Here is a 19,153-nt window from a genome sequence, read left to right as displayed (position 1 = left end):
TATCTCAGATCAAGCAAAAGCAGAAACTGATCTAATTAAAAGAGATATGGAAGGAAACGACATCCTGCTGAAAGGTAGCATAAACAATCAAGCCATATCAATACCAAACATATATGCACCAAGTGGTATAGCATCTAACTTTCTAAAGGAAAAGTTAAGAGAGTTGCAAGAAGAAATAGACAGTAAATCTATAACAGTGGGAGATCTCAACCTCGCACTCTCAGATTTAGAAAATCAAACCACAAAACAAATAAGAAATTTAAAAAGTAAATAGAACATTAGAAAAACTAGGTATGATAGACCTTTGGAGAAAACTGAATGGTGATAGAAAGGAATATACTTTCTTCTCCGCAGTTCATGGAACCTATACAAAAATTGACCATGTATTAGGACATAAAGATCTCAAAATTAAATGTAGGAAGGCAGAAATAATAAATGCCTTCTTCTCAGATCACAATACAATAAAAGCTATATTCCATAAGAAGTTAGGGGTAAATAGACCAAAAAGTAATTGGAAACTGAATCTTAAAGAATGACTGGGTGAGGGGGCGGAGCCAAGATGGCGGAGAGGAAACACACGACTCAGTGAACGTCCTCACTCCCTCACAACCAATTAGATAAATTAAGTCTCAAAATTAGCTCAGGACTGATAGATACCACAAGGACTGGAAGCACGACTTACCAGCTGAAGAGAATCTGGAGTTTCAACAGGAAAGGTCAGTTCTCAGGGGAGGAATAAGAAAGACCAGCACAGACGGTGGGGTAGGGGCACACTGCGCCCATTGCGCTGGGAGGGGCTCTGGGATCAGAGAAGCCACTGAGGTAAAGGAATCTGGCACAGGCTGTTAGCTCTTCTCTGCTAATTATTTAGCAGTTCAGAAGAGAAAGCCAAAATATTTTAAAACTCAGATTAGATTTTCCCCGGACCCTGGGGGTGACTCAGGCACCAGGGGGTGTGGCCTCAGCTCCCTCCTGAGAATAGTTAAGAGACTGACAAGTGGGTGGATACGGCCCAAGGCAACACACACTGCCTAGCTTAGCTGGAGGGAGTGGAACTCAGCTCCAGGAAGTCCCAGAGAAGCGGAACCTTTGAACTAGGGACCGCGGTTTCTGGCAGACACTTCCAGTTTGAGCGCAGGGGCTTCTCACGTCACCTGCTGCAGACGTCCACTCCCCACCCGGACACATAGGCTGAGCTTCTTGCTGTCTTCACTATTCTACGCCCTCGAAGCACAGCAGTGCTAATCACCTCTGAGGCGCTTCCAGGGAGGGGGTGGGGAACTCTCTCCCAGAGCTCTATCTTAGCGCGGGCGCAGGGGCCGCTGCATCCATCCGGTCTGGGAGGAAGCTGGTAAAGAAGTAAATAATTTCCTACCCCAGGGACAGACCCCAAAACATTTTTTAAGTATGAGCAAAAAAGCTAGAAAAACTATAGATTCCTTCTATACAGAGAAAGAGCGGGTATCCAACCCCGAGGAAGTTAACAGCAAAGATTCAGAAGATAACAACCTAAAGGGGAACGATTCCTGCCCCCCATCACATAACTCTCTCCTAGAAGAAGCTCTTAAGAAATTGAGGGAGATCGAAGAAAAATGGGGCAAGGAAAGGGAAGTTATGATAGAGAATAACAACGTCCTGAAATTGGAGTTGGAAAAAATAAAGAATTCACAGGAGATGCAGGGAAACAAAATTAGTGAATTAGAAAAGGTTAAAAAAACACAGGAAAGTAGGATTTCTGAATTGGAAAAGATAAAAAAGTCTCAAGAAAATAGAATTTCTGAATTGGAAAAAGAAAATAATTCTCAAAAAAAAAAAATTAGGGAAATGGAAAAAAATTCAATAGAGCAAAATAATTCATTTAAAAATGAAATTGGGCATTTACAAAAAGAACTAAAAACTGTGAAAGAAGAAAATAACTCCTTAAAAGTCAGGATGGAACAAATAGAAATGAATGATTCACAGAGAACCCAAGAATCAGTCAAACAAAACAAAAAAAATGAGAAGCTGGAGAACAACGTCAAATACTTACTGGGAAAATCTATAGACCTGGAAAATAGATCTAGGAGAGATAATCTGCGGATTATTGGACTTCCAGAAAACTATGACCAAAAAAAGAGCCTAGATTCTATTTTACAGGAAATTATCAAAGAGAACTGTCCAGAGATAATAGAAACAGAAGGGAAAGTAGATGTGGAAAGAATTCATCGAACTCCTTCTGAAATAGACCCTAAAAAAAGAACACCACGGAATATTGTGGCTAAGCTGCAGAATTACCACACAAAGGAGAAAATCCTGCAAGCAGCTAGAAAAAAACAATTTAAATACCAAGGTGCCACAATAAGGGTCACCCAAGATCTGGCTGCCTCCACATTAAAAGATAGAAGGGCCTGGAACCTGATATTCCGAAAGGCAAAAGATCAAGGACTGCAACCAAGAATGAACTACCCAGCTAAGTTTAGCATCTTTTTCCATGGAAGAAGATGGTCATTCAATGAAACAGAGGAATTCTATATGTTTCTAAGAAAAAAACCAGACTTAAACAAAAAATTTGATCTACATCCACAAGACTGAAGAGAAACAGAAAAAGGTACACAGAACCCTTGAGAACTGTAACTTTGTTGTGGGTATATAAAAAATACTCAAGGATAATTTGATTTTACTGATATAAAAGAAAAAAAGGGGGGTGTGGTAAAGGGAAGGAGGTCGGTTCAGAAAAAGGGGAAGGAGTGATAAAAAGAGGGAAACTACATCCCAGGAAGAGACATAGAAAATACACCATATCTGAGGGAACTTAGTGAGGGGGAGAATCATTGTGTGAATCTTACTCTCATCAGAAGAGGCTCAAAGAGTAAATAATTAACATATTTGTTTTTCAGAGAATTTTCTCTCACCTCATTAAAAGGGGGGAGAGGAAAAGGGGAAAGGAAAAGGAGAATAAGTGAAGGGACTTGGAGGGAGGGGGGAGGGATCCTAAAAAAAAAAAAAAAAAAAAAAGAGGGAGGGTTGCGCGTCACAAGGGGGGTTTGTAAATTAAATATCGGGGAGGGGGATCAGGGGGGTCAAGGGAAAAAAGTATAATCTGGGGATAATACGATGGCAGGAAATACAGAATTAGTAATTTTAACTGTAAATGTAAATGGGATGAACGATCCCATCAAACGGAGACGGATAGCAGATTGGATCAAAAAGCAGAACCCTACAATATGTTGTCTACAGGAAACACACTTAAAGCAGGGAGATACATACAGAGTAAAGGTAAAAGGTTGGAACAGAGCTTATTATGCTTCAGGTAAAGCCAAAAAAGCAGGGGTAGCTATCCTTATCTCAGATCAAGCAAAAGCAGAAGTAGATCTCGTTAAAAAAGATAAGGAAGGAAACTATATCCTGCTGAAAGGTAGCATAAATAATGAAGCCATATCAATACTAAACATATATGCACCAAGTGGTATAGCATCTAACTTTCTAAAGGAAAAGTTAAGAGAACTGCAAGAAGAAATAGACAGTAAAACTATAATAGTGGGAGATCTCAACCTAGCACTCTCAGATTTAGACAAATCAAACCACAAAACAAACAAGAAAGAAATTAAAAAAGTAAATAGAACATTAGAAAAACTAGGTATGATAGACCTTTGGAGAAAACTGAATGGCAATAGGAAGGAATATACTTTCTTCTCAGCAGTTCATGGATCCTATACAAAAATTGACCATATATTAGGACATAAAGATCTCAAAATTAAATGTAGGAAGGCAGAAATAATAAATGCCTTCTTCTCAGATCACAATGCAATAAAAGCTACATTCAGTAAAAAGTTAGGGGTAAATAGACCAAAAAGTAATTGGAAACTGAATAATCTCATCTTAAAGAATGACTGGGTGAAAGAGCAAATTATAGAAACAATTAACAATTTCACCCAAGATAATGATAATGATGAGACATCATATCAAAATCTTTGGGATGCAGCTAAAGCAGTAATAAGGGGAAATTTTATATCTTTAGAGGCTTATTTGAAGAAAATTGAGAAAGAGAAGATTAACGAATTGGGCTTACAACTTAAAAGGCTAGAAAAAGACCAAATTATAAACCCCCAACCAAAAATTAAACTCGAAATACAAAAATTAAAAGGAGAAATCAATAAAATTGAAAGTAAAAAAACTATTGAATTAATAAATAAAACCAAGAGTTGGTTTTATGAAAAAGCCAATAAAATAGATAAACCTTTGGTAAATTTGATCAAAAAAAAGAAAGAGGAAAATCAAATTGATAGTCTTACAAATGAAAAGGGGGATCTTTCCACCAATGAAGAGGAAATTAGAGAAATAATAAGGAGTTACTTTGCCCAACTTTATGCCAATAAATTTGATAACTTAAGTGAAATGGATGACTTTCTCCAAAAATATAGGCTCCCTAGATTAACAGAGGAGGAGATAAATTGCTTAAATAGTCCCATTTCAGAAAAAGAAATAGAACAAGCTATTAATCAACTCCCCAGGAAAAAATCCCCAGGGCCAGATGGATTCACATGTGAATTCTACCAAACATTTAAAGAACAATTAGCCCCAATGTTATATAAATTATTTGAAAAAATAGGGGATGAAGGAGTCCTACCAAACTCCTTTTATGACACAGACATGGTACTGATACCTAAACCTGGTAGATCGAAAACTGAGAAAGAAAATTATAGACCAATCTCCTTAATGAATATTGATGCTAAAATCTTAAATAAGATATTAGCAAAAAGACTTCAGAAAATAATCTCCAAGATAATACACTATGATCAAGTAGGATTTATTCCAGGAATGCAGGGCTGGTTTAATATTAGGAAAACTATTAATATAATTGACCATATTAATAATCAAATTAATAAGAACCATATGATCATCTCAATAGATGCAGAAAAAGCATTTGACAAAATCCAACATCCATTCCTACTAAAAACTCTTGAGAGTATAGGAATAAATGGATTATTCCTTAGAATAATCAGGAGTATATATTTAAGACCGTCAGTAAGCATAATATGCAATAGAAATAAACTGCAACCTTTCCCAGTAAGATCAGGAGTGAAACAAGGTTGCCCACTATCACCATTACTATTCAATATAGTACTAGAAACGCTAGCCTCGGCAATAAGAGCCGAGAAAGAGATTCAAGGAATTAGAGTAGGAAATGAGGAAATCAAACTATCACTTTTTGCAGATGACATGATGGTATACTTAGAGAACCCCAAAGACTCTGCTAAAAAACTACTAGAAATAATTCAAAATTTCAGCAAAGTGGCAGGATACAAAATAAATCCACATAAATCCTCGGCATTTTTATATATCACTAACAAAATGTAACAGCAAGAGATACAAAGAGAAATTCCATTCCAAACAAATGTTAAGAGTATAAAATATTTGGGAATCCATCTACCAAAGAAAAGTCAGGAATTATATGAGAAAAATTACAAAACACTTGCCACAAAAATAAAATCAGATTTAAATAATTGGAAAGACATTCAGTGCTCTTGGATAGGCCGAGCAAATATAATAAAGATGACAATACTCCCCAAACTAATCTATTTATTTAGTGCTATACCAATCAGACTCCCAAGAAACTATTTCAATAACCTAGAAAAAATAACAACAAAATTCATATGGAAGAATAAAAGGTCGAGAATTGCAAGGGAACTAATGAAAAAAAACTCAGAGGAAGGTGGTCTAAGTGTACCTGATCTAAAGCTATATTATATAGCAGCAGTCACCAAAACCATTTGGTATTGGCTAAGAAATAGACCGGTAGATCAGTGGAACAGATTAGATACAAAGGACAAAAAAGGGTACATCTATAGCAATCTAATCTTTGACAAACCCAAAGATTCCAACATTAGGGATAAAAATTCATTATTCGGAAAAAACTGTTGGGAAAACTGGAAATTAGTATGGCAGAAATTAGATATGGATCCACACTTAACACCATATACCAAGATAAGATCAAAATGGGTCCATGATTTAGGCATAAAGAGGGAGATAATAAATAGATTAGAGGAACAGAGGATAGTCTACCTCTCAGACTTGTGGAGGAGGAAGGAATTTATGACCAGAGGAGAACTAGAGATCATTATTGATCACAAAATAGAAGATTTTGATTACATCAAACTAAAAAGTTTCTGTACAAATAATACTAATGCAAACAAGATTAGAAGGGAAGTAACAAATTGGGAAAATATTTTTAAAAACAAAGGTTCTGACAAAGGTCTCATTTCCAAAATATATAGAGAACTGACCCAAATTTATAAGAAACCGAACCATTCTCCAATTGATAAATGGTCAAAGGATATGAACAGACAATTCTCAGAGGAAGAAATTGAAACTATATCCACTCACATGAAAGAGTGTTCCAAATCACTACTGATCAGAGAAATGCAAATTAAGACCACTCTGAGATACCACTACACACCTGTCAGATTGGCTAAGATGACAGGAACAAATAATGACAAATGTTGGAGGGGATGTGGGGAAACTGGGACACTAATACATTGCTGGTGGAGTTGTGAAAGAATCCAGCCATTCTGGAGAGCAATCTGGAATTATGCCCAAAAAGTTATCAAACTGTGCATACCCTTTGACCCAGCAGCGCTACTACTGGGATTATATCCCAAAGAAATACTAAAGAGCGGAAAGAGACATATATGTGCCAAAATGTTTGTGGCAGCTCTTTTTGTTGTAGCTAGAAACTGGAGGATGAATGGATGTCCATCAGTTGGAGAATGGTTGGGTAAATTGTGGTATATGAAGGTTATGGAATATTATTGCTCGGTAAGAAATGACCAACAGGAGGAATATAGAGAGGCCTGGAGAGACTTAAATCAACTGATGCTGAGTGAAATGAGCAGAACCAGAAGATCACTGTACACTTCAACAACAATGCTGTATGAGGATGTATTCTGATGGAAGTGGAAATCTTCAACATAAAGAAGATCCAACTCACTTCCAGTTGATCAATGATGGACAGAGGTAGCTGCACCCAGAGAAGAAACACTGGCAGGGGAATGAAAATTGTTAGCACTAATATCTGTCTGCCCAGGTTGCATGTACCTTCGGATTCTAATGTTTATTGTGCAACAAGAAAGTGATATTCGCACACATGTATTGTACCTAGATTATATTGTAACACATGTAAAATGTATGGTATTGCCTGTCGTCGGGGGGAAGGAATAGAGGGAGGGGGGGTAAATTGGAAAAATGAATACAAGGGATAATATTATAAAATATATATATATATATATATATATATAATAAAAAAAAAAAAAAAAAAAAAAGAATGACTGGGTGAAACAGCAAATTATAGAAACAATAATTTCACCCAAGATGATGACAATGATGAGACATCATACCAAAGTCTGTGGGATGCAGCTAAAACGGTAATAAGGCAAAATTTTATATTTTTAGATGCTTATTTGAACAAAATAGAGGAAGAGAAGATTAATGAATTGGGCCTGCATTGTAAAAAGTAGAAAAAGACCAAATTAAAAACCCCCAACCAAAAATCAAACTTGAAATACAAAAATTAAAGGAGAAATCAATAATATTGAAAGTTAAAAAAAAAAAAAAACAAAAAACAAAAAAAAAAAAAAACTCTTGAATTAATAAATAAAAGCAAGAGTTGGTTTTATGAAAAAGCCAATAAAATAGATCAACCTTTGGTAAATCTGATCAGAAAAAGAAAGAGGAAAAATCAAATTGTTAGTCTTACCAATGAAAAGGAGGATCTTTAAACCAATGAAGAGGAAATTAGAGAAATAATAAGGAGTTACTTTGCCCAACTTTATGCCAATAAATTTGATAACTTAAGTGAAATGGATGACTTCTTCCAAAAATAGAGGCTTCCTAGATTAACAGAAGAGGAGATAAATTGCTTAAATAGTCCCATTTCAGAAAAAGAAATAGAACAAGCGTTTAATCAACTCCCCAGGAAAAAATCCCCAGGACCAGATGGATTTACATGTGAATTCTACCAAACATTTAAAGAACAATTAGCCCCAATATTATATAAACTATTTTAAAAAATAGGGGATGAAGGAATCCTACCAAACTCCTTTTATGACACAGACATGTCACTAATACCTAAACCAGGTAGATCGAAAACTGAGAAAGAAAACTATAGACCAATTTCCTTAATGAATATTGTTGCTAAAATCTTAAATAAGATATTAGCAAAAGGACTTCAGAAAATCATCGCCAAGGATAATACACTATGATCAATTAGGATTTATGCCAGGAATGCAGGGCTAGTTTAATATTAGGAAAACTATTAGTATAATTGACCATATTAATAATCAAATTAATAAAAACCATATGATCATCTCAATAGATGCAGAAAAAGCATTTGACAAAATCCAACATCCATTCCTATTAAAAACTCTTGAGAGTATAGGAACAAACGGATTATTCCTTAGAATAATCAGGAGCATATATTTAAGACCCTCAGTAAGCATAATTTGCAATAGAAATAAACTGCAACCTTTCCAGTAAGATCAGGAGTGAAACAAGGTTGCCCACTATCACCATTACTATTCAATATAGTACTAGAAACGCTAGCCTCGGCAATAAGAGCCGAGAAAGAGATTCAAGGAATAAGAGTAGGAAATGAGGAAATCAAACTATCACTCTTTGCAGATGACATGATGGTATACTTAGAGAACCCCAAAGACTCTGCTAAAAAGCTATTAGAAATAATTCAGAATTTTAGCAAAGTGGCAGGATACAAAATAAATCCACCTAAATCCTCAGCATTCTTATATATCACCAACAAAATGCAACAGCAAGAGATACAAAGAAAAATTCCATTGCAAACAAATGTTGAGAGTATAAAGTATTTGGGAATCCATCTACCAAAGAAAAGTCAGGAATTATATGAGAAAAATTACAAAACACTTGCCACAAAAATAAAGTCAGATTTAAATAATTGGAAAGACATTCAGTGCTCTTGGATAGGCCGAGCGAATTTGATAAAGATATCAATACTCCCCAAACTAATCTATTTATTTAGTGTTATACCAATCAGACTCCCAAGAAACTATTTTAATGACCTAGAAAAAATAACAACAAAATTCATATGGAAGAATAAAAGGTCAAGAATTGCAAGGGAACTAATGAAAAACAACTCAGAGGAAGGTGGTCTAAGTGTACCTGATCTAAAGCTATATTATATAGCAGCAGTCACCAAAACCATTTGGTACTGGCTAAGAAATAGAACGGTAGATCAGTGGAACAGATTAGGTACAAAGGACAAAAAAGGGTACATCTATTGCAATCTAATCTTTGACAAACCCAAAGATACCAACATTAGGGACAAAAATTCATTATTCGGAAAAAACTGTTGGGAAAACTGGAAATTAGTATGGCAGAAATTAGATATGGATCCACACTTAACACCATATACCAAGATCAGATCAAAATGGGTCCATGATTTAGGCATAAAGAATGATATTATAAATAGATTAGAGGAACAGAGTGTAGTCTACCTCTCAGACCTGTGGAGGAGGAAGGAATTTATGACCAGAGGAGAACTAGAGATCATTATTGATCACAAAATAGAAGATTTTGATTACATCAAACTAAAAAGTTTCTGTACAAACAATACTAATGCAAACAAGATTAGAAGAGAAGTAACAAATTGGGAAAATATTTTTAAAAGTAAAGGTTCTGACAAAGGTCTCATTACCAAAATATATAGAGAACTGACCCTGATTTATAGGAAACCAAACCATTCTCCTATTGATAAATGGTCAAGGGATATGAACAGACAATTCTCAGATGATGAAATTGAAACTATCTCCACTCATATGAAAGATTGTTCCAAATCACTACTGATCAGAGAAATGCAAATTAAGACAACTCTGAGATACCACTACATACCTGTCAGATTGGCTAAGATGACAGCAACAAATAATGATGAATGTTGGAGGGGATGTGGGAAAACTGGGACACTGATACATTGTTGGTGGAGTTGTGAAAGAATCCAGCCATTCTGTAGAGCAATTTGGAACTATGCCCAAAAAGTTATCAAACTGTGCATACCCTTTGACCCAGCATTGCTGTTATTGGGATTATATCCCAAAGAAATACTAAAGAGCGGAAAGGGACCTGTATGTGCCAAAATGTTTGTGGCAGCTCTTTTTGTTGTAGCTAGAAACTGGAAGATGAATGGATGTCCATCAGTTGGAGAATGGTTGGGTAAATTGTGGTATATGAAGGTTATGGAATATTATCGCTCTGTAAGAAATGACCAGCAGGAGGCATACAGAGAGGCTTGGAGAGACTTAAATCAACTGTTGCTGAGTGAAATGAGCAGAACCAGAAGATCACTATACACTTCAACAACAATACTGTATGAGGATGTATTCTGATGGAAGTGGAAATCTTCAACATAAAGAAGATCCAACTCACTTCCAGTTGATCAATGATGGACAGAAATAACTACACCCAGAGAAGGAACACTGGGAAGTGAATGTAAATTGTTAGCACTACTGTCTATCTACCCAGGTTACTTATACCTTTGGAAGCTAATAATTAATGTGCAACAAGAAAATGGTATTTACACACATATATTGTATATAGGTTATATTGTAACACTTGTAAAATGTATGGGATTGCCTGTCATCGGGGGGAGGGAGTGGAGGGAGGGAGGGGATAATTTGGAAAAATGAATAAAAAAATTAAAAAAAAAAAGAATATTAGAAAAATATGGATATATAGAAAAATGCAATGTCTCTAATAAGAGGCAACATGGAGACACTATGACATAGAGTCAAGAGGACCTGGACTCAAATCTTGCTGCAGAATTTATCTGGGCAAAACATACAATAATATTCCATAACATTCATATACCACAGTTTATTCAGTCATTCTCCAACTGATAGCTATCCACTCAGTTTCCAGTTTCTAGCCACTATCAAAAGGGCTGTCACAAACATTTGTGCACATGAGGACCCCTTTCCCTCCTTTAAGATCTCTTTGGGGTATAGGCTCCATAGAAACACTGCTGTATCAAAGGGGCTGCACCTTTTGGTAGCCCTTTAGCTCCCTGGCAGACCGTCCCCCTTGCCCTTCGAAATATACCTGTTCTGAACTGCTCCAGAAATTTAAAGATGAAGAGACTGGAATTCTCCATCCAGAACCAAGCTTTTTTCCAAACCCGGCAAGTTTACAAAACAGGGGCAGAAGTCTACTTCCCTGGCCTGCTTAACCAGAAATCCCATTCATGTTTTGGGGCTCAAATCCTTCTCACAAATTCTACCCATGGGCAACCCCAAGACCACTGGCCTCCTCTGGGTCAGCCCCCCCCTCACGACACTCTGACTCATGGTATCCTTGTCCTTTCCCTATGCCATGTGGTATCACTCCTAATGCCACCAAGCTTTCCAAACCCACTTCTCCTTAGAGCTAACACTGTTAGGATGCTTAGCCCCTTTTAGGATTTAGCATGACCCAAACTGCTGTTTCCTTTCTCCTGGCAAATGGCAAATTCCACTAAAGAATGACCCTTTCTTTCCACATTATTAAATCCCCTTTCTATCTGCTCCAACTTCACCTCATATCTACCACTGCAGGTGTCCATTATATCTCTCAAACTCTGGGTCTTGGAAATACATTTTGGTACCAGCTAAAACATTCTGCTACTCTCTATGCCCTCCTCTCTCCTGCCTCCCTCTCTCTCTTTCTCCACCATTCTACCATGATTTCACTTTCCTTCTATCAACCTATTGCATCAATACTATTTAACAATTTTAGATTTCAGTATAATGAAAATAATCGCTATTTCATGAGCAACTTCAAAATTTCCATAAGTAACCGCTGAATAAACAGAACACAGCCTGTCACAACAATGCATAGGAATCTTAACTTATAGTCTTTTTCCAATTCAACATACACACCAATGAAGAAAAGTCGTTGCTTTTTTCTTTTTTTTTAATCAACACATTACCTTGTGCTATTCATAGTGGATGTTGCATTCAAACTGTCAATTGCTTTTACAAATCAATCTTTCTTGTCACTTGATTTTGAAACCTTCCATAGTTTAGCTAATATCTAAATAACTTTGGGCCAAATTTTATAAAGCTCATACAAATGTCCAGCCAAGCTGATGAAATTTTAAAGCATAGGTCATAACTTTTACAAATTACCCAATAAACATTTTAGAAAGCAATATATTTCATCTAGTTAGGGGATACAAATATGTGACCTCTTAAGATAAGTTACCAAAACTTTGTTTTATCTTCCTAATTTTTAACGTTAAATTATATCACATACAGATGGACATTTTCTGTAATGTTTCAATGTCTGCACACGAATCTCTAAGTTTTTGTGATTAAAGTAACCAAATTCACAATTCTAGCACATACCAGTGAATGAATAGTGATTATCTCATGCCATTGTAATAGAGACCCATCATCTAAAATTTACAACTCATCTTGATATCTAAGGAGGTGGCCTTAAGCACAACATTCCAGGTGTAAAAGCCACTCACTAGAAATTATTTCTACTTAACCAAGTTGTAGATTATCAATAACCTCATCCTTCATTGGGATCCTTGTAAATCCAACTAGTTATTTCTCAGGGATAACAAGGTTCCTCACAAGATACTTTCAAGAAGCTTAACATACTTACAATTGAAGAGAAATTCCAGAAAATGACTCCTCTTCACTTTCTGGTTACATTCTTTGACTGATACCCTCTTTCTTTGTCCTCTTTCACCTGTCTCAATTGAGAGCTGCATATTCTCAGGTCTCCAGGCTTTCAAAGTACAAACCAGATCCAGATAAGTTTTAGGGATTTTTTTTTCAGATAAAAAATTTAAGTTACAAGCCAAATCTCACTTCTACAATTAAAACAACAACAACAACAATGTTACTTTTTGGTTGTTTTTGGCAGTCCACACAAATCTTTTACTCTTTCCTCTGTGAATCAGAAAAGGCTTGAGGAGTAGGCTATTGCCTGCCAGTATTTAAAGGGAATCAACTGCTTTTCTGTTTTTCCCTAACATTCTCAATCTATTCCAACTTCCCTTAACACAGCCAGAGCAGAGATGACAATTTCCATAGCGTCTACTAGGCCTTAATGAGAGATCTTTAAAAGATGTTTTTACAGCTTACATGAGACTAACATGAACTGATGCTAAGTAAAGTGAGGAGAACCAGGACATCATTGTAAGTGGCAACTCAAGATTATAGGATGATCAATTCTGATGGAAGTGGCTCTCTTCAACAATGAGGTCATTCACGCCTAGGGCAATGATCTTGGGATGATGAGAGTCATTTCACCCAGAGAGAGGCCTGTGGGAACTGAGGGTACCTGACAGTATTTCATTTTCACACATTTTGGTATTAATTGCTTAAATTTTATATTCTTTCCCAATTTTTTTTTTTTTACTTAATGATCACATTTTGACTGCACAGCAACATTATTGTGTAAATTTGCATGCCTATTTTGGAAGGAAAATGTATTTTATCCATGTTAAACATATTGTGGATGGCATGTAATCTGGTTAGTGGTTGGGAAGGTGGGAGTAATTGAAATGCAAGGTTTTTTAAGGATAAATATGTATCCTTGCCTACGTTTTGCAAATAAAAAGCTTCAAAAAAAAATAAACAAAATGAAGTTTAACAAAAGGATATGAATGGAGGTAAAGAATATCGGGAAGGTAGAGAGGAGGAGAAGAAGGAAAATACCAGTTATGTTGTCCTGTCAGTAAAGAAAGCAAATTATCTGTCCTGGACTTGAACCAGAAAGAGAAAAGCAATGAAAGCTGAATCAAAAAAAGTTTGACATGGAAGAATAACATTTCCTTCTTATCTCTGCACGTCAGATACAAATCTATTTTTTTTTTCCCTTATTAATGAACGGTCAGACAAACACAAAGATATACAAAGTTAAATGTTGCGAAATACTTTTCATCTTTTGTAAAGATACCCTCTGGGTGGAAAATGACAAAAGTATGTAATGAGAATCAGTGGGCCATACAGTTTGAAAGCCAATTAAGGCAGAGTGGCTTAGGTTCAGGAACTATGTAACCAACAAGCTTCCTGTTTCTGTACATATACTCCAGCCTTGCAATCACAGAGGTGACTGGAAGAACTCAAGTGATAGAACAGAAGAAGGGTTGCATGTGATGTCATCGCTACCTCACAAACAGTTACTAGGATAAAAGCCCAGGAATCTCAACCGCTGTGCTCTGTGCGGTAGAGAGAGAGGGAGAGAGAGCAGGAGAGAGAGATAGAGAGAGTGAGGGAGAGAGCCAGAGAGCGCCAGAGCCAAAGACAGAGCGAAAGGGAGAGAGGTGGAAGGAGGAGGAGAGAAGGAGAGAAGTAATAGGAGAAGGAGAGGAGACAGGTGGTAGGAGAGAAGGAGAGGAGAGAAGTGGTAGGAGGGGGGCAGGGGGCAGGGGGGGAGGGGGAAGGGGGGAGGAGGAAAGGGGAGGGACAGGGAGGAGGGGAGGCAAAGGGGGAGGGCTCAGGGAGGGGGTTGGGGGGGAAGGGTATAGAGGTAGAGAAGTTAGAGAAGACAGAGATAGATATAGAGAAGATAGATATTGAGAGAAAAGATAGAAAGCAACTGAGAGATTGCCTTTGTCTCATCTTCCACAAGTCCTTACAGGTAGGAGGCTTTACAATAACACACTATTCTGGGGATAGGTAAAGTCAAATATGGAGAAGGAGGAATGAGCGAGTTTGTATTTGGTGGGGGGGAGGTGTGTCATTTTGTGGGAAGTCATTGTTTCTAGATATCAATGTGAGAGATATACCTTGTACCAGCAATAGGACATGGACAAGATGGTTGTTCCTCTGTACTCAATGGGGGGATACAACTGAGATCATGAGAGAGTACACTCTCTTGTAAACTCTGCTGAGGTAACTCAAACCATTTGAGACTCACTTATAAAGAAAATAGCTTTTTGTTGTTATCCTGAAGAAGCTTCTCTGTTCTTGAGTAGAACAAAGACCAGGGCCTGGGAGTTAGGATGACAAAACTTTCAAATTCAACCTCACACAGAGCTGAGTGTTCCTGAGGCAAACCTGTTTGCCTTTATTTCCTCACAGGGTTGCCATAAGGATCAAATGAGATGGTATGTTGGGAAAGGTTTGAGTGCAGTGCAAAGGAGAGAAGGGAGGTGCTTCCTCTCTCTCTCTTTCTCTCTCTCTCTCTCTTTCTTTCTGATATGATCTCAAGACTGCCTCCTAATACTCATTGTTAGAACATTCAAACAATTCCATCCAATGGGGGATCAAGCTGAATCATCAGAGACTTGTGGATCCCCTTAGGTGGAGAGGAGATGGGGCAGTGCAGCATCATATTTCTTAACCTTTTTCTGACAATTCACCTTTTGAAAACTTCCATCTTTCTCCAAACCATATTTTAAATTGTTAAAAAAAAAAAAAATTGCAATCTCAAAACGAATATGTTTTCCTCTTATTTTTTTATGATTTTTATTTTTTGATTAGATGGGGTGGACAAGGTTGTTGTATGAATGTGTGAAAAAATTATCTCCTGTAGTTGGGTAGCCAATCTGTCATTTCTTCTTAGAGAGGTAGTGTGCCTTAAAACACTGAAAGGGTTAAGAAAGGTTTGTCCAGGGTAGAAGTGTTAAGACTTTCAGGCCTCTTTTTCTGGCCCTTCTGGCCCATATCATAGTTTGTACTTTGCCCTTAGGTCTTGTGCATTTGAGCATACAAATAGGAGAGAACTCTTTGGGGAAAGAAGTAGCAGGAATCCAGCCCATGGACTGTAAGCGTGATAGGTCCATAGGATGTTTTGAAATCAAAGAAAATTGAAATTATTCTCAGAAATTTTGTGTTTTGGGCCGTCTGATAGAAGTTATCCACCAGAGCAAACAAATGAACTTGACAGATTCTTCTTTATGCAGACAGACAGTTGCCTTCTAGATTCCATTCTCTTTTTCTTCTATTGACATACAAAGGATTTTCTCCATTGCTGCCTTTGGATTGCTTTGAATGATGAGGAGAGAAGAAAGAAGGGATGGAGAAAGGAGGAAAGAGAGAAAGGGATCTTTAGGAATGGATCAAATTGGTTAAAATGGATAAAAAAAATTTTAACAATTATGTTGGGGCTGGCTCTATTGTAACAACAAATAAGATGATGAAAGGCAATAGCTGGGCTGTGCCCAATGAGCTATTAGGGCTTTCTTATACTACTTGCTGCTCATTTAGCTGGGAAGATGGGGTAGTGATTGGAACCAAAGCTTAACATTTATTTGTTGACATTTTTTTCCCTCAGGAAATTCTTGAACCTCAGGATGGGGAAAAAAAATCTGATATTGCCTCAAGGTGAGAATCAATTACTCAAGAAATATGTAGTAACATTTGTTCTTTTATCAGGCACTATATTAAATGAGGAAGATATGCCCAAAAATTCATTCTAAGTGGTAAGACCAAAAGCACACCAACAATATGCCAGATAAATATAGAGTATGGAAAAGTCATGTCAGAAGGCATAATCCTAATGGAACAATGAAGCTATCAAAAGAGTGTAGGAGACAGGTGAACAGGGTGAACTGGTTGTTTGCTATGCGACTAAAGAAAAGAAAACTTCTGGGGGGAAAATGTTGAGGAAGGAATTAAAAGATGCCTAACTCAATGGATGATATGTGGGCTAAGCAAAGGGAAGACTGGTGGATGACTGAGCATGTAAACCTGGGTGACAGAAAGGGGAAGTTCAGAAGAGGGCAGAGAGTGCAGGACAAGGAACAGATTCTGTTTTGGTCACTTTGAGCTTTTGGTTCAGTTGGACAAATGGGACAAAATGTCCAAAAGATAATATGTGGGAATTTGGGAAGAGAGCTCAAGTGAGAGACTGAAGCAGGGTCAATACACCTGGGATGGGTTTCAGCTTGATCTGTTTACATTGCAACATAGGATGATGACACTTTTAACTGCTTAGGACATTATCCTTATTCTGATAGGTAAAAGGAGTATAAGTAGCCAGAGAAGAAGGAATATGAGTGGAATATGAAAGGATAATATCTTTTTTAAAAAATTGATGGAAAGACTGATGCAGGAATGTACAGGAAAAAGGGGGGGAAAGAAGTGGAATGGTGCAAATTACCTGCCATAAGAAAAAGAGGCATGAAAGTGTTTTTCACTGAAGGGGAAGAGAGCGACCAGAAGTTGGTTGAGTGAATTTTGCTCTTATCAGTCTTGGTTCAAATAGGAGATACCCTAAATATAAACTAGGGATATGGAACTCTATTTTAGCCTGCAGGAAAATAGCAGGGGAATGGAATATGGGAAGAGGGGAGGTGACAAAAGCTCAGATTATTTTGGGGAAGTCCTTGATCAATAATGAAACACCTTTGAGGAAAGTCAGACTAAAAAGAGAGAGAATAAATGAAGGCAAATACAATTAGCAATGGTAAATGGAAAAAAAAAAAAAAAAAAAAATTTTTGAGGCAAGTTCCTCTGATGACATATCATTGTTCCCTGGGAAATGATGAGAAGAATGTTCTCAGGTGAAAAAAAAAAAAAAAAAAACCCAAACCTGCAAAGTCCTCCATGAACAGAGTGAAATATGCCATACGTGAAATGACAGCAATGTTCTGGGGTAAACAACTGAAAATGATTTTGTTATTCCCGTGAATACAATCATCCACAACTACTCTGAAGGGCTTACACAAAAAACAAAAACAAAAAAAACCCATCCATTCTCAGAAAAGGAATGATTATGTCTGAATATAGATAGAAGCATTCTTTATTTCACTCTTCTCTCTACTTTTAACTTAATTTTTTGGAGACTTTTATTTTTCATTAAGGTAGAAGATTATGTATTTATTCACAACTTTTATATAAAAGTTTGCATAATTATAAATGTGTTTCAATAATTGTAAGTGGGAATCAGGGGAAAAAACCTAGAAAGCAAAAATCTTGAAAGCAAATGTCAAAGAAAAATATTGACTACATTGGGCAAAATATTCAATAAATTAAACAGCAAACAATCCATTCACTTTTATACTTTGGAAATTATGAGAGTAACTTTGCGTTTAATTAGTAAGAAAGTGAGAAATGACAGTGTAGAGTTAAGAAGAGTGAGAAAGGGGGAAGAAAGAATGGAGGCCACAGTCAATAAACATTATGTACTCTGGGCCAAGCTCCATATTAAGCACTGAGGCATATAAAGAATGGCCCAAGCCAGGCTCTGGTCTGGAGGAGCTCCCAGTCTAAGGGGGTGACCCCATACTAACAACTGTACAAATAAGTCGGTTCCCAGAAAAATGGGAAGCAATGGAGTTGCCTCTTGGGCTTCCTCCAAGTATGTAAGGAGGGAGAGCATATGCTGGAGCACACTGAAAAGGGCCCAGTTATCCTCCAAAGGCCAGGGATCACTCTTGGTAGGTCATAAACCCTATGCTGCTGCTATCTTTCCCACCCCAAATGTGCTTCCTGATTCCTTCCCCTTTGCTCATCTTTTCCTTCTTCATTCACAGACTTGGTCCAGGAGGAGCAGAGGAGCTGTTTCCAAAAATTAAAAAAATTTCTATTCCCAGATCCCCCTCACCTTGTTGCTCCCTTAAGCAGCAGTGCTTCTTTGGAGGAAAGCCCAAATGTCTTTTTTGACAGCGATGCCCCATCTAGTAGTTCCTCTGATACCTCTATCGACCTAGGTCAAGACCTAGGAGAGGACCTAGGAGAAGAATCAGAGGAAGAAGAAAGCCCACCATTTATTATAAAAGTGACTATTCGTTGGCCAAATCGGCCAGTCAAAATAGAGCCGGAGCCTCCCACAGAATGTGACACCTGCCCCGAGATATTGGAACCCTCCTCCAACTGGCCCCAAGGAGAGGATAATGAAGAAGTGAGCCCACCCAGTACTCCCTCCCACAGAAGAGGCTGTGGCCTCTTTCACATTTTTAGGCTAGGCACGTGTTGGAGTGGACGCTCTTAAGAGCCACAAGTGCTAATTCCACCACCCCCAACCCCCCACAAACACACACACATAGAATGTGATGTTGGCTGGATGTCAAGGAGGCGGGATGATAAAGAGGCAGGATGTCATAGAGGCAGGCTGTCATGGAGGCAGGATGTCAAGGAGGAAGAATGTCAAGGAGGAAGAATGTCAAGAAGGAAGGATGTCAAGAAGGCAGGATGTCATGGAGGAAGGACCT

General features: G+C 37.4%; 3 long non-coding RNA genes across 3 annotated transcripts in view; 1 reads left to right on the top strand and 2 right to left on the bottom strand.

Annotated features, from left to right (window-relative positions):
• The window catches only part of LOC141540896 (uncharacterized), a 72,932-nt gene that overhangs the window by 3,696 nt on the left and 50,083 nt on the right, over positions 1-19,153 (bottom strand). The gene's annotated exons all lie outside the window — the stretch shown is intronic.
• On the bottom strand, positions 12,265-18,821 carry LOC141540905 (uncharacterized). Its single transcript, XR_012481611.1, has 2 exons — positions 18,547-18,821; positions 12,265-12,774 (listed from the first exon to the last, which is right to left on the bottom strand). It is a non-coding gene; the product is annotated as an uncharacterized LOC141540905 (long non-coding RNA).
• On the top strand, positions 14,525-18,555 carry LOC141540872 (uncharacterized). Its single transcript, XR_012481595.1, has 3 exons — positions 14,525-14,634; positions 16,273-16,322; positions 18,476-18,555. It is a non-coding gene; the product is annotated as an uncharacterized LOC141540872 (long non-coding RNA).

This window comes from Sminthopsis crassicaudata, chromosome 1 (genome assembly GCF_048593235.1).
Source record: "Sminthopsis crassicaudata isolate SCR6 chromosome 1, ASM4859323v1, whole genome shotgun sequence".
NCBI classification, from domain to species: domain Eukaryota; kingdom Metazoa; phylum Chordata; class Mammalia; order Dasyuromorphia; family Dasyuridae; genus Sminthopsis; species Sminthopsis crassicaudata.
This window is presented reverse-complemented; position numbering and strand designations above follow the sequence as displayed.